This window comes from Rhinopithecus bieti, unplaced genomic scaffold, assembly GCF_001698545.2.
Source record: "Rhinopithecus bieti isolate Rb0 unplaced genomic scaffold, ASM169854v2 scaffold_56474, whole genome shotgun sequence".
NCBI classification, from domain to species: Eukaryota; Metazoa; Chordata; class Mammalia; order Primates; family Cercopithecidae; genus Rhinopithecus; species Rhinopithecus bieti.
Window position 1 is genome coordinate 291,163 of NW_016822031.1, and position 10,535 is coordinate 301,697.

The following is a 10,535-nucleotide window of genomic DNA, read 5'->3' on the forward strand; positions in this document are numbered from 1 at the left end:
TATTTAAGCAGTTCCTTCTATAATGAAATGCAAATCACGTTCTAAATGCAATGGAGAAGGAAAAGACAGAGCAGTGGGATTTCTGTCAAGGAAGGCACAGAGTGTACCTGAATTCTTCATGTTACCAGGAGCTCTAGGTGTTCTGATACCACAATGAAATAGCCTGGAGGTGTAATATACAATCATTACATGATGTTACCTAAATGCATATTCTAATTCAACAGTTATTTACTTCACTGAACCTTTAATTCCCTTTTAGAACAAATACTTTCTGAGGTCTCCCTTCATTATCCTAGAATTCATAGAGAGTATAGCCTTCTTAGAGTCATTATTTCAATAAATCAATGTCATACCCTAACTGTAATCTAAATAAAAATATTAAATTAGGCAATTCATAGTAAAATAGTATCTATTTTGATATGAACACTAGAAGACATATTAAGTAGTCAGATGCTTACCTCAAAGCATCACTGTGAATCGGTCAGCCACAGTGTACACTGATACAGGTAGCTTGCACTGGTGATTGGGATAACAAGGTGTTGGATCTGGCGATGTGATTTTCAGAATGAACAAAAAATTTGCAAGAGTTTAGAAAAAGACAAAGTGAGTATTACTTTAGATTTACATGGCAGTCAAATTCCTGGAAAAGTTATCATCTATTAAAATTGCACAACTACTTTACATATAAAATTGAGTTCGGTTCTAAAGTTGGGTAATTATAAAAGCCTTACAAATTATGAATGTCTGGGAAGACTTCAAAAGTCATGTTCAACGTGGGTTAAGCTTATTGTGTGGGATTTTCCTGCATATTGGAGATGTCTTTCATACCTGGCACCCACCCACTATGTACTAGGAATCTACCCACCCCTACTGTGTCACTATGACAACCAAAATTGCCTCTATTTCCCAAACAGCTCCTAGTGTCTTAGAACCACTGACCTAAAGAGAATGTAACCTTTTGGTATAATGAAGATATTCTTACCAACCTTACCTAAATCCCAAGGCTGATGTGAAAATCAAATGAGCAAAAATGTTTCTGAAAGCCCATTATAAACCACAACACATCAGAGAAATAAAAAATATTATTATGTTTGCCAAGACTTACATTGGAGCAAATTTGGAAATTTCTAGCACTTTCATAACTCTGAGACCTTGTCACTGTGACAGTATTACCTCTAGAAGACTGTCTCTCCACGCCAAGTAAAAGACTGTCTCTCCATGCCAGAGTGTGCTGAAGTAACTTTTTTCCTATTATCTGTTTTTGCTTTGGTATTTAAGAAGTAATTCTGAACTATAATATCATACTAACTAGTTGGTACTGCCATCTAGTGACTTTCATAAACCAATTGTCCAGCTCTGTCAAATTTAGCTATTCAGCCATTTAAACAAATCAAGTGCATAAATTTCTATTTTCTAAATCTCACATTTTTCTCTCATTTATGTGAAGGTTTTTTCTGGGAGAAAGCTGCTATTAAAATGTCTTTTAAAAATAGAATGCCACTAGCACTTTGCTGAATGGCTGCTTCACAGTATGATAGTACTCACTATGAATTTTGCAATGTGTTTTAACTAATGCTCGCAGGTACCTAAATCTTGATATCCACATTAGTAGCATTTCTTTTTCTGTATCAGGAAAGTAAGGGATGCTTTGGTGTCATGACAAACAGATTTATTCCAGATTTTTTTCAGATTTGGCCAGTATGTCTTTGCTCAAGTATCCAAATATCTGACCTCAGTGACAGTGTTCAAGCAGTTGGAATCTTAGCAAACTGCCATCCATCTTACCTGATTTCTCAGACAAGTCCACCTCTTGCCCAAGGAGCATCACCAGTAGAAGCTGAAGAGGGATTTGTGCTGTGTGCTATAAAGTGTCATCTGAGGTCAATGTGTTGTCACTGATGGCTTGTACAGTAATGCCAAGATTTAGCAGGTGACCTGAGCCCTGCAGCCTGCATGCTCTATAAGGCTTGTGGCTCCAGAGATGATTCCTCAGAGGGCTGATAATGAAAAAAGCAAACCTCCATTTGCTCAAAAAGATACATAAATCTGCAGTCTACTTTTAATTACACTCTTTCTCTTACTCTTTTTGCCCAATGATAGTTTAAAAACTTAGAGCATAATTTTTTGCCTTTACCACCATTTTTTCTAAATGCAATATTATATCATTTTCTGTATTTTAAAGGGATAAAGCAAAAATACAAAAACAAAACAAAAAATATATATTCCCCTAATTATTAAGGTCCTATGCTGGGCCTTTTTTCTTTTTTTTAACTGTAATTCATTGAAGAGAGTCAAGTCCCTCTCACCTGTATTCTTTTAGCACGCTGTGTTACTTTCTGGAAGTATTTATCACAATGGTAATGGATTTGGGTTAAACATCTGCAACCCTGCTGGAACAAAGACAACATAAGACTAGGGAAAGACAGCATCTATCTAGACCAGCTTGGCCTCCCTAGAGCAAAGCACAGGGTCTTCTTGCACAAGTTGGCACTAAAAATACTCATTAAATGAAAAGTAAGTGAACAAATGCCTTAAGATTTGACTTTAAATTATTTCTTCTGACAATCGTCTCTATTTATTTTAAACGACACACAAAAAGTCAATTTTACCATTTTTCCTTGATCTTAGCTCTATTAACCCAACTTTTATGCTAATAAGCTATTAAACTTGTCTTAGTTGCTTGATATCTTTGTTGCTCAATTTCCTCATCGGTGAAAATCAGAATATTACAGTGAAAGTGATATTTTGTGTCTCCTTCTTCTACTAATTATGCTTTGTTTCTGTTTTATAGCTTATCATCATGTCCAGAACTCAACAATGTCAAATAACAATAATGATAGAAGAATCAGACCCTTAGTTTTTAAAGACCTATGGGAAAGATCATTTGAATACACCAAGCCCAGTGCCCACTTGCTTCCAAAGAAGTGTTGTCAGAGTTATTTTTGAAGAGTATCCTCCTAAATGTTCTAAGATATTTCAAACTTACAATCTAAGAGCAAAATGAAGAAAATGGGACAAACAGCACAATTTCTTTTAAATAAGCTTTACTTTAATACTTCAAATCTAAATCCTGAATCATAACACAGTAGTAAAATCATTTGAGTACCGGAAATTAGTTGGAAAAGACAGATGATCGCATAGCCTTCTGAGGTAATAATTTGCAGGAAAGCCCAAAGATTCAATGTTTTAAGTATTCTTCTTTTTATTTGATCAGTGTAATCCTCTCGTTCAGTTTAATGATGATGTTAACATTAGACTGTCCAAAACCTTTGATTTACTGCTAATTGTCAAATTCTGAGCCATGCTGGGCAGATTCTCACACCTGCATTCATAGACATAATTATATGAACCCCCTCTCTTTAGTAGTCAAGGCCATCGATTTAAAATATAGGAAAAATAGTAGCTTTGAGGAATCTTTTTTACAAAATCCAGGATTTATGTTTATGATTTTGAAAATCTATCTAACAATGTATAGATAGCTTCTTTGCCTTTTTAGAACCACCCTTAATGGTTTTTCCTCTGTATGACTTCTGGCATTTTCCAAATGTTCTACAAAGTGCCCACAATCATTAAATGGTTTTCCCTTTGTCCATTCGGATCCATTCTCCACCCTCTTCTGCACCACAATATGCTCCAGGAGGATCTTCTCTGGGCTTCTTTCCTTACACTCTGGTTGCAGATGAGTTTTGCCAATTGGAGGCACCCAGAGCAAATCAAAAGTATAGGGAAAAAGAGAATGGCATTTATTCACTCAGTCCTTACTGGACCATAGTGTTTGCCAGTGTCTGCAGTTTTCTTCTGCTCACCATCGATGTTGCTGGGTGCCTTTGCACAGCTACTCAATGAACAACACGTCGGTACTGGAATAATCTAAAACAATGCTCGGTTTCCTCAGATGACAAAATACTGGCGATTTAATTGTTAGAATCTTCCACCTAATTTGGATGTCACACAACTATCCTATAATGTAATGTCATCCAATTTTTAAGTTTTTGTTTGTTTGTTTGAGACGCAGTCTCGCACTGTCCCCCAGGCTGGAGTGCAGTGGCACGATCTCGGCTCATTGCAAGCTCCACCTCCCGGGTTCACACCATTCTCCTGCCTCAGCCTCCCTAGAAGCTGGGACTACAGGTGCCCGCCACCGTGCCCGGCTAAATTTTTTGTATTTTTAGTAGACACAGGGTCTCACCTTGTTAGCCAGGATAATCTCAATCTCCTGATCTCATGATCCACCTGCCTTGGCTTCCCAAAGTGCTGGGATTACAGGCGTGAGCCACCGCGCCCGACCCACTTTTTAAGTTTTAAGCAATGAAATAGGATAAAAAATGGAACGCTATAGTATGTAAAACTGAACTCAATGTGCAGAAGACTCATTTAATACACACACATGTAACACACATGCACACACCACACATACAAATATGTGCGTGTGTATATATACATATATATATAATTTAATCTGTATAGTACAAAGGAAAAATTACATTGGAATTAATTAAATCAGTTCATATGTAGAAATACTTTACTAAACTACTACTTAATAGTAAATCCTATTTTAAGGGAATATATTACACATACACCCATTTAGTGTGCTTAAAGTAGATATCAGTGTGACTTAGGCTATCCTAAAACATCAACCTTTAAAAGGTTTTAATGTAGCTATTACATCCACTTCCTCTACATATATTGTTTTTATTTTCAAATCATATGTACTTTGGAAACCAGCTATGCCTAAGATAGTGTTTTACCCCAAATCCTATTTATTTATTTTTGTTGTAAATTAGTAGTTTCTACCTCATGAAGAGTCTATCCATCTGCTAGGGTGGCTTAAACAAAAAATATATGTATATATTTTCTCACAGTTCTGGAAACTGGAAGTCCATGATCAAGGTGCCAGCAAATTCAACTTTTGATGAAGACTCTCCCCTGGCTTGCAGACGGCTGCCTCTCCATGTGTCCTCACTTAGTCCTTTCTCCTCTGGTGGGATGTGGAGAAAGAGACTTCTCTGGTGTCTCTTTTTTTCTTACAAAAACATCAGTTTTATTGGATTAGGGATTCACCCTTATGACTTCCTTTAACCTTAACTGGTTTCAAGAAAGCCCTGTCTTCAAACACAATGACATTGGAGGTTAGGACTTTAACATATAAATCTAGGGATGACATAATTCAGTCCATAAAATTCTGCCCTCTGACTCCCTCAAAATTCATGTGCTTCTCACATGCAAAATATACTTCTTCCATCCCAGTAGCCCTGAAACTCTTAACCTATTCCATCATCCATTCCAAGACCAAAGTCTCCTTTAAATCAGGTACGGTGAGACTTAATGAGACTGATGCTTTGTCCTAAGGCAAAATTTCTCTCCAGCTGTGAGCCTGTGAAACTAGACAAGTTATGTGCTTCCAAAATACAATGGTGAGACAATCATAGGATAGGCATCTCCCTTTCAAAAAGGAGAAAATAGGAAAAAATAAAGGGTTTTAAAGCAAGTCCGAAACCCAGCAAGACAAATTCCATTCAACGTTAAGCCTTGAGAATAATCTTTTTGGCTTTATGCTCTGTTTTCCAAGCCTACTGGGTGGCAGCTCAACCCCAGGGCCCTAGGCAGTGGTCTCACCCCCTCAGCTCTTCACAGGGGCAACCTGGCCCACTGAAATCAAGGAGGTGAGTTCCTCCTCTGAAATGAAGGAGGAAATAGCTTTACCAATGGGCCTGTGGTGGAAGTGCCAACTTTGATGATCTTTAAATAGCCTTCATGGTCTTTCTTCCCTTTTCATGAAAGATAAGGCATGGTCATCACTGGATGGCTTTACTGTCTCATGTTTTAAATCCCAGAAGTTGGAAAACCTTTCTTCATTGTGTCCTATCTCTATACCCTTCAGTTCAAATTCCAGTGAATTTGCACGTGTAAGCTCATTTCTTCCTGGCTTCTGCTGAGATGGCTGATTAAAATTATGGGTAATCCCTTTGTTAGGTGATTGTCCAGCCATAACCTTGGTGTGCTTTCCTGAATACTCTTTCTCATGTTTTGCAGTATGAATAGGTTTAGGATTTTCCAAATCTTCAAGTTTTGGTTACTTTTTGCTTAGTAATTCCATCAGTCTCTCTCTCTCTCTTCTCACATTTTACTACAAGCAGTAAGGAGAAAGCAGGCTGCACTTTCAACACTTTGCTGAGAAATCTCCTCAGCTAGAGTTTCAGTGTCATCATTCACAAAACCAATACAAAGGAATTGTACATAGCATTGTATTTGAGTTGAAGTTGTTTCCCATGGGGTACACATTAACAATTCAGAAGCCATAATACAAGTATAGTGAAAGTGAACAATTAAGTAAAGGAATGGCTACTGTGGGAGCCAGGTTTCTCACAGTTGGAGTGGGAGGTTATAGACAGGTAACAGAAAACCAGAACGATTCATGTGGTAATAAATGAGTTATAAACATCAGTGTGTATATTAGGGTTCTTTAACAGGACAGAACTAAAAGGATAGATGAATATATGAGGAGAAGTTTATTAAGAATTGACTCACACAGTCACAAGGAGAAGTCCTACAATAGGCCATCTGCAAGCTGAGGAGCAAGGAAGCCAGTCCGAGTCCCAAAACCTCAAAAGTAGGGAAGCCGACAGTGCAGTCTTCAGTCTGTGGCTAAAGACCCAGGAGCCCCTGGCAAACCATTGGTGTTAAGTCCAGGAGTCCAAAAGCTGAAGAACTTGGAGTCTGTTGTTCGAGGGCAGGACGCATGCAGCACGGGAGAAAGATGGAGGCTGGAAGACTCAGCAAGTCTGCCCTTTCCATGCTTGCTTTTATGCTTGCAGCTGATTAGATGGTATCCACTCAGATTGAGGGTGGGTCTGTCTCTCCCAGTCCACTGACTCAACTGTTAATCTCCTTAGGCAACAACCTCACAGACACACCCAGGAAGAATACTTTGCATCCTAAAATCCAATCAAGTTGATATTCAATATCGAAGTATGAATTCATTTTTAGCTGACTGTAAATACAGATGGGGCAATATTTATATATTTGTGTACATATACAGGTTAGTATACACACATATATTTTTTGCTTTGTTAGCTAAGAGGACCTAAAAGAAATGACACCCTGGAAGGGATGAGCGCACTCAGTGCCTAGATCTTGGCTTCTATTAATAGTACCAATTTTATTCTCCAATAAAGGGAACCAGAGTTCCTTGGATAAATGGCTGACTGTAGGACTGGGACAAGAAATATACAAAATGAGAAATATATTAGAAGAGGTGAGAAAACATTGTAGCACCCAAAAGAAAGAAAGTACTCCAATTCACAAACACATATACATGCACATGCAGGTGTGCGCGCACACACACACACACACATTGACGGGTATATCAAAGGGACATAAGAGTTAACTGAGAGAGCTCCCTATGGCCAAAGTTGAAATTTTTTATTTTTTATTTTTTAAGAGACCAGTTCTCATTTTGTCACCCAGGCTGTAGTACAGTGGTGTGATCATAGTTCACTGCAGACTCAAACTCCTGCGTTCAAGTAATACTTCTACCTCAGCCTACTGAGTAGCTGGGACTATAGGCAGATGCCGCCACACCTCGCCACTTTTTCAGTTTTTTGTAGAGACAGAGTCTTGCTCTGTTGACCAGATTGGTTTTGAACTCCTGGGTTCAAGCAATCCTCCCACCTCAGCCTCCCAAAGTGCTGAGAGTACAGACATGAGCTACTGTATCTGGCCCAAAGTTGAAATAATTTGAGCAACAAATAAGTAAAGTGGTATTGGATTATCACTCAAAGTGTAAAATAAATAGCCGTGAGTCCATATTAATATAAATAAATGACTAAGTAAATACATAATGGGGCTGGATGTGGTGGTTCATGCCTGTAATCCCAGCACTTTGGGAGGCTGATGTGGGCAGACCACTTGAGGCCAGGAGTTCAAGACCAGCCTGGTCAACGTGCAAAACCCTGTCTCTACTAACAATACAAAAAATCAGTGAGGAATGGTGGCGCATGCCTGTAGTCCCAGCTACTCCAGAAGCTGAGGCAGGAAAATCACTTGAACTCGGGAGGCAGAGGTTGCAGTGAGCAAGATCACACCACTGCACTCCAGCCTGGGCGACAGAACAAGACTGTCTCAAAACAACAGCAACAACAAGAAGTTCTGAGATTAGACATGAGCCACCACACCCAACCCAGAGTTTCGTTTTCTTCCTCGATTTTGCATGAGTTGTTGGCAGAGAGCAAACTAGAAGGATTCAAAAGGAGAACAGGGGATCTCGAGGCTAGCAGGGGAGGTGGGGAGCAGAGATTAGAATGGGGATGTATTTTGAGATTATAGCTGATGAGANTTTGAGCAACAAATAAGTAAAGTGGTATTGGATTATCACTCAAAGTGTAAAATAAATAGCCGTGAGTCCATATTAATATAAATAAATGACTAAGTAAATACATAATGGGGCTGGATGTGGTGGTTCATGCCTGTAATCCCAGCACTTTGGGAGGCTGATGTGGGCAGACCACTTGAGGCCAGGAGTTCAAGACCAGCCTGGTCAACGTGCAAAACCCTGTCTCTACTAACAATACAAAAAATCAGTGAGGAATGGTGGCGCATGCCTGTAGTCCCAGCTACTCCAGAGGCTGAGGCAGGAAAATCACTTGAACTCGGGAGGCAGAGGTTGCAGTGAGCAAGATCACACCACTGCACTCCAGCCTGGGCGACAGAACAAGACTGTCTCAAAAAAAAAAAAAAAAAAAAAACCAACAACAACAGCAACAAAAACATAATGGGAGGCCGGAAAAGGCAAATCCTCCATGCAGGAGAACTGCAAACAATTCATGTGTATTCTTCACCTGATACTTCACTCTCAAGGAGGGAGAATATAATTTCTCACTCCTTATATGCACGTGCTGTGCATGGTGACTACCTTTCAAAGACTACAGACTGAAAAGGGGTAAAAAGTAACTTTACAAGGAAGAAACCTAACCTTTGTCTCAACCAGGTGACAAAGGTTAACATCAGCTGTGATGAGTCATGTGGGCTATTAGCTACCCTTGATAAGAAGCAATGACAATTAACCTTGATCTCTTCCTTACAAAAATCCTTATCCCAATCTAATAGAAAATAAATACAAGTTTCAACTGAGGAACATTCTACAAAATACCAGACCTGCATTTGAAACAATTGTCAAGGTCATCAAAATCAAGGTAAATATGTAAAACTCCCATGGAAAAAAAAGCTAAGAAGAAATGATGATGAAACATAATGTGGCATCCTGGGTGGGATTCCAGAACAAAAAACAAAAGCTTTAGGTAAAAATCAAAGAAATGTAAATAAAGTGTGGACTTAATTAGTAATAATGTAGCAATAGTAGTTCCCTAATTATGACAGATGGCCCAGAGTAATGTAAAATGTTAATAAAATGGTAAACTGAAGATGGGGTACACAGGAACAATGTACTATTTTCACAGTTTTCTATAAATAAAAAAGTTTAAAAATAAAAAATAAAGTTAGTTTATTTATTTATTTTATTTTATTTTATTTTATTTTTTGAGACAGAGTCTTGCTCTGTAGCCAGGCTGGAGTGCAGTGGCACAATCTCAGCTCACTGCAACCTCCACCTCCCAGGTTCAAGCGATTCCCCTGCCTCAGCCTCCCAAGTAGCTGGGATTACAGGCCCGGCTAATTTTTTGTATTTTAGTAGTGATGTGTTTCGCCATCTTGGCCAAGATAGTCTCGATCTCCTGACCTTGTGATTCGCCTGCCTTGGCTGCCCAAAGTGCTAGGATTACAGGCGTGAGCCACTGTGCCCAGCCAAAATAAAGAATTTTTTTTTAAACTGTAAGTTAGATTACTTCTGTCAAAATGGAAATATGTCTACCACATATGATTAAATTTAAAAAAAAGATTTTAAAAGTAAAATTTAAAAAAAGATTTTAAAAGTAAATTTAAAAAACACTTTTCTCAAACTACCCTGCCTGTTCTTCAGCGAATACTTCTATCAGAAGGTTTAATTTCATCGGCTTTTAGAATATTGGTTAAATTTTGCTGTCCTTAACCCAGTTTAAAATACCCAGGATTCGTGGTGTGCCTCAACTACACTAAATTTCAGTCTTTCTGTTAAACCCACTAGGCTTTCTTAGTCCGCCAGTGACTGTACTTTTGTTGTGGCTTACTGACCTGCACCCTGGGCTGCCCCTCTGGGACTTGTTGTTGCCTCCATGACATTAAAGATTTTAAAACTTCATTCTGGCCAGGCGCGGTGGCTCACGCTTATAATCCCAGCACTTTGGGAGGCCGAGGCGGGTGGATCACGAGATCGAGACTACCCTGGCTAACACAGTGAAACCCTGTCTCTACTAAAATACAAAAAAATTAGCCGGGCGTGGTGGTGGGTGCCTATGGTCCCAGCTACTAGGGAGGCTGAGGCAAGAGAATGGTGTGAACCCGGGAGGCGGAGCTTGCAATGAGTCGAGATCGTGCCACTGCACTCCAGCCTGGGCAAAAAAGCAAGACTCCGCCTCAAAAAAAAAAAAAAAAAAAAAAAAAAA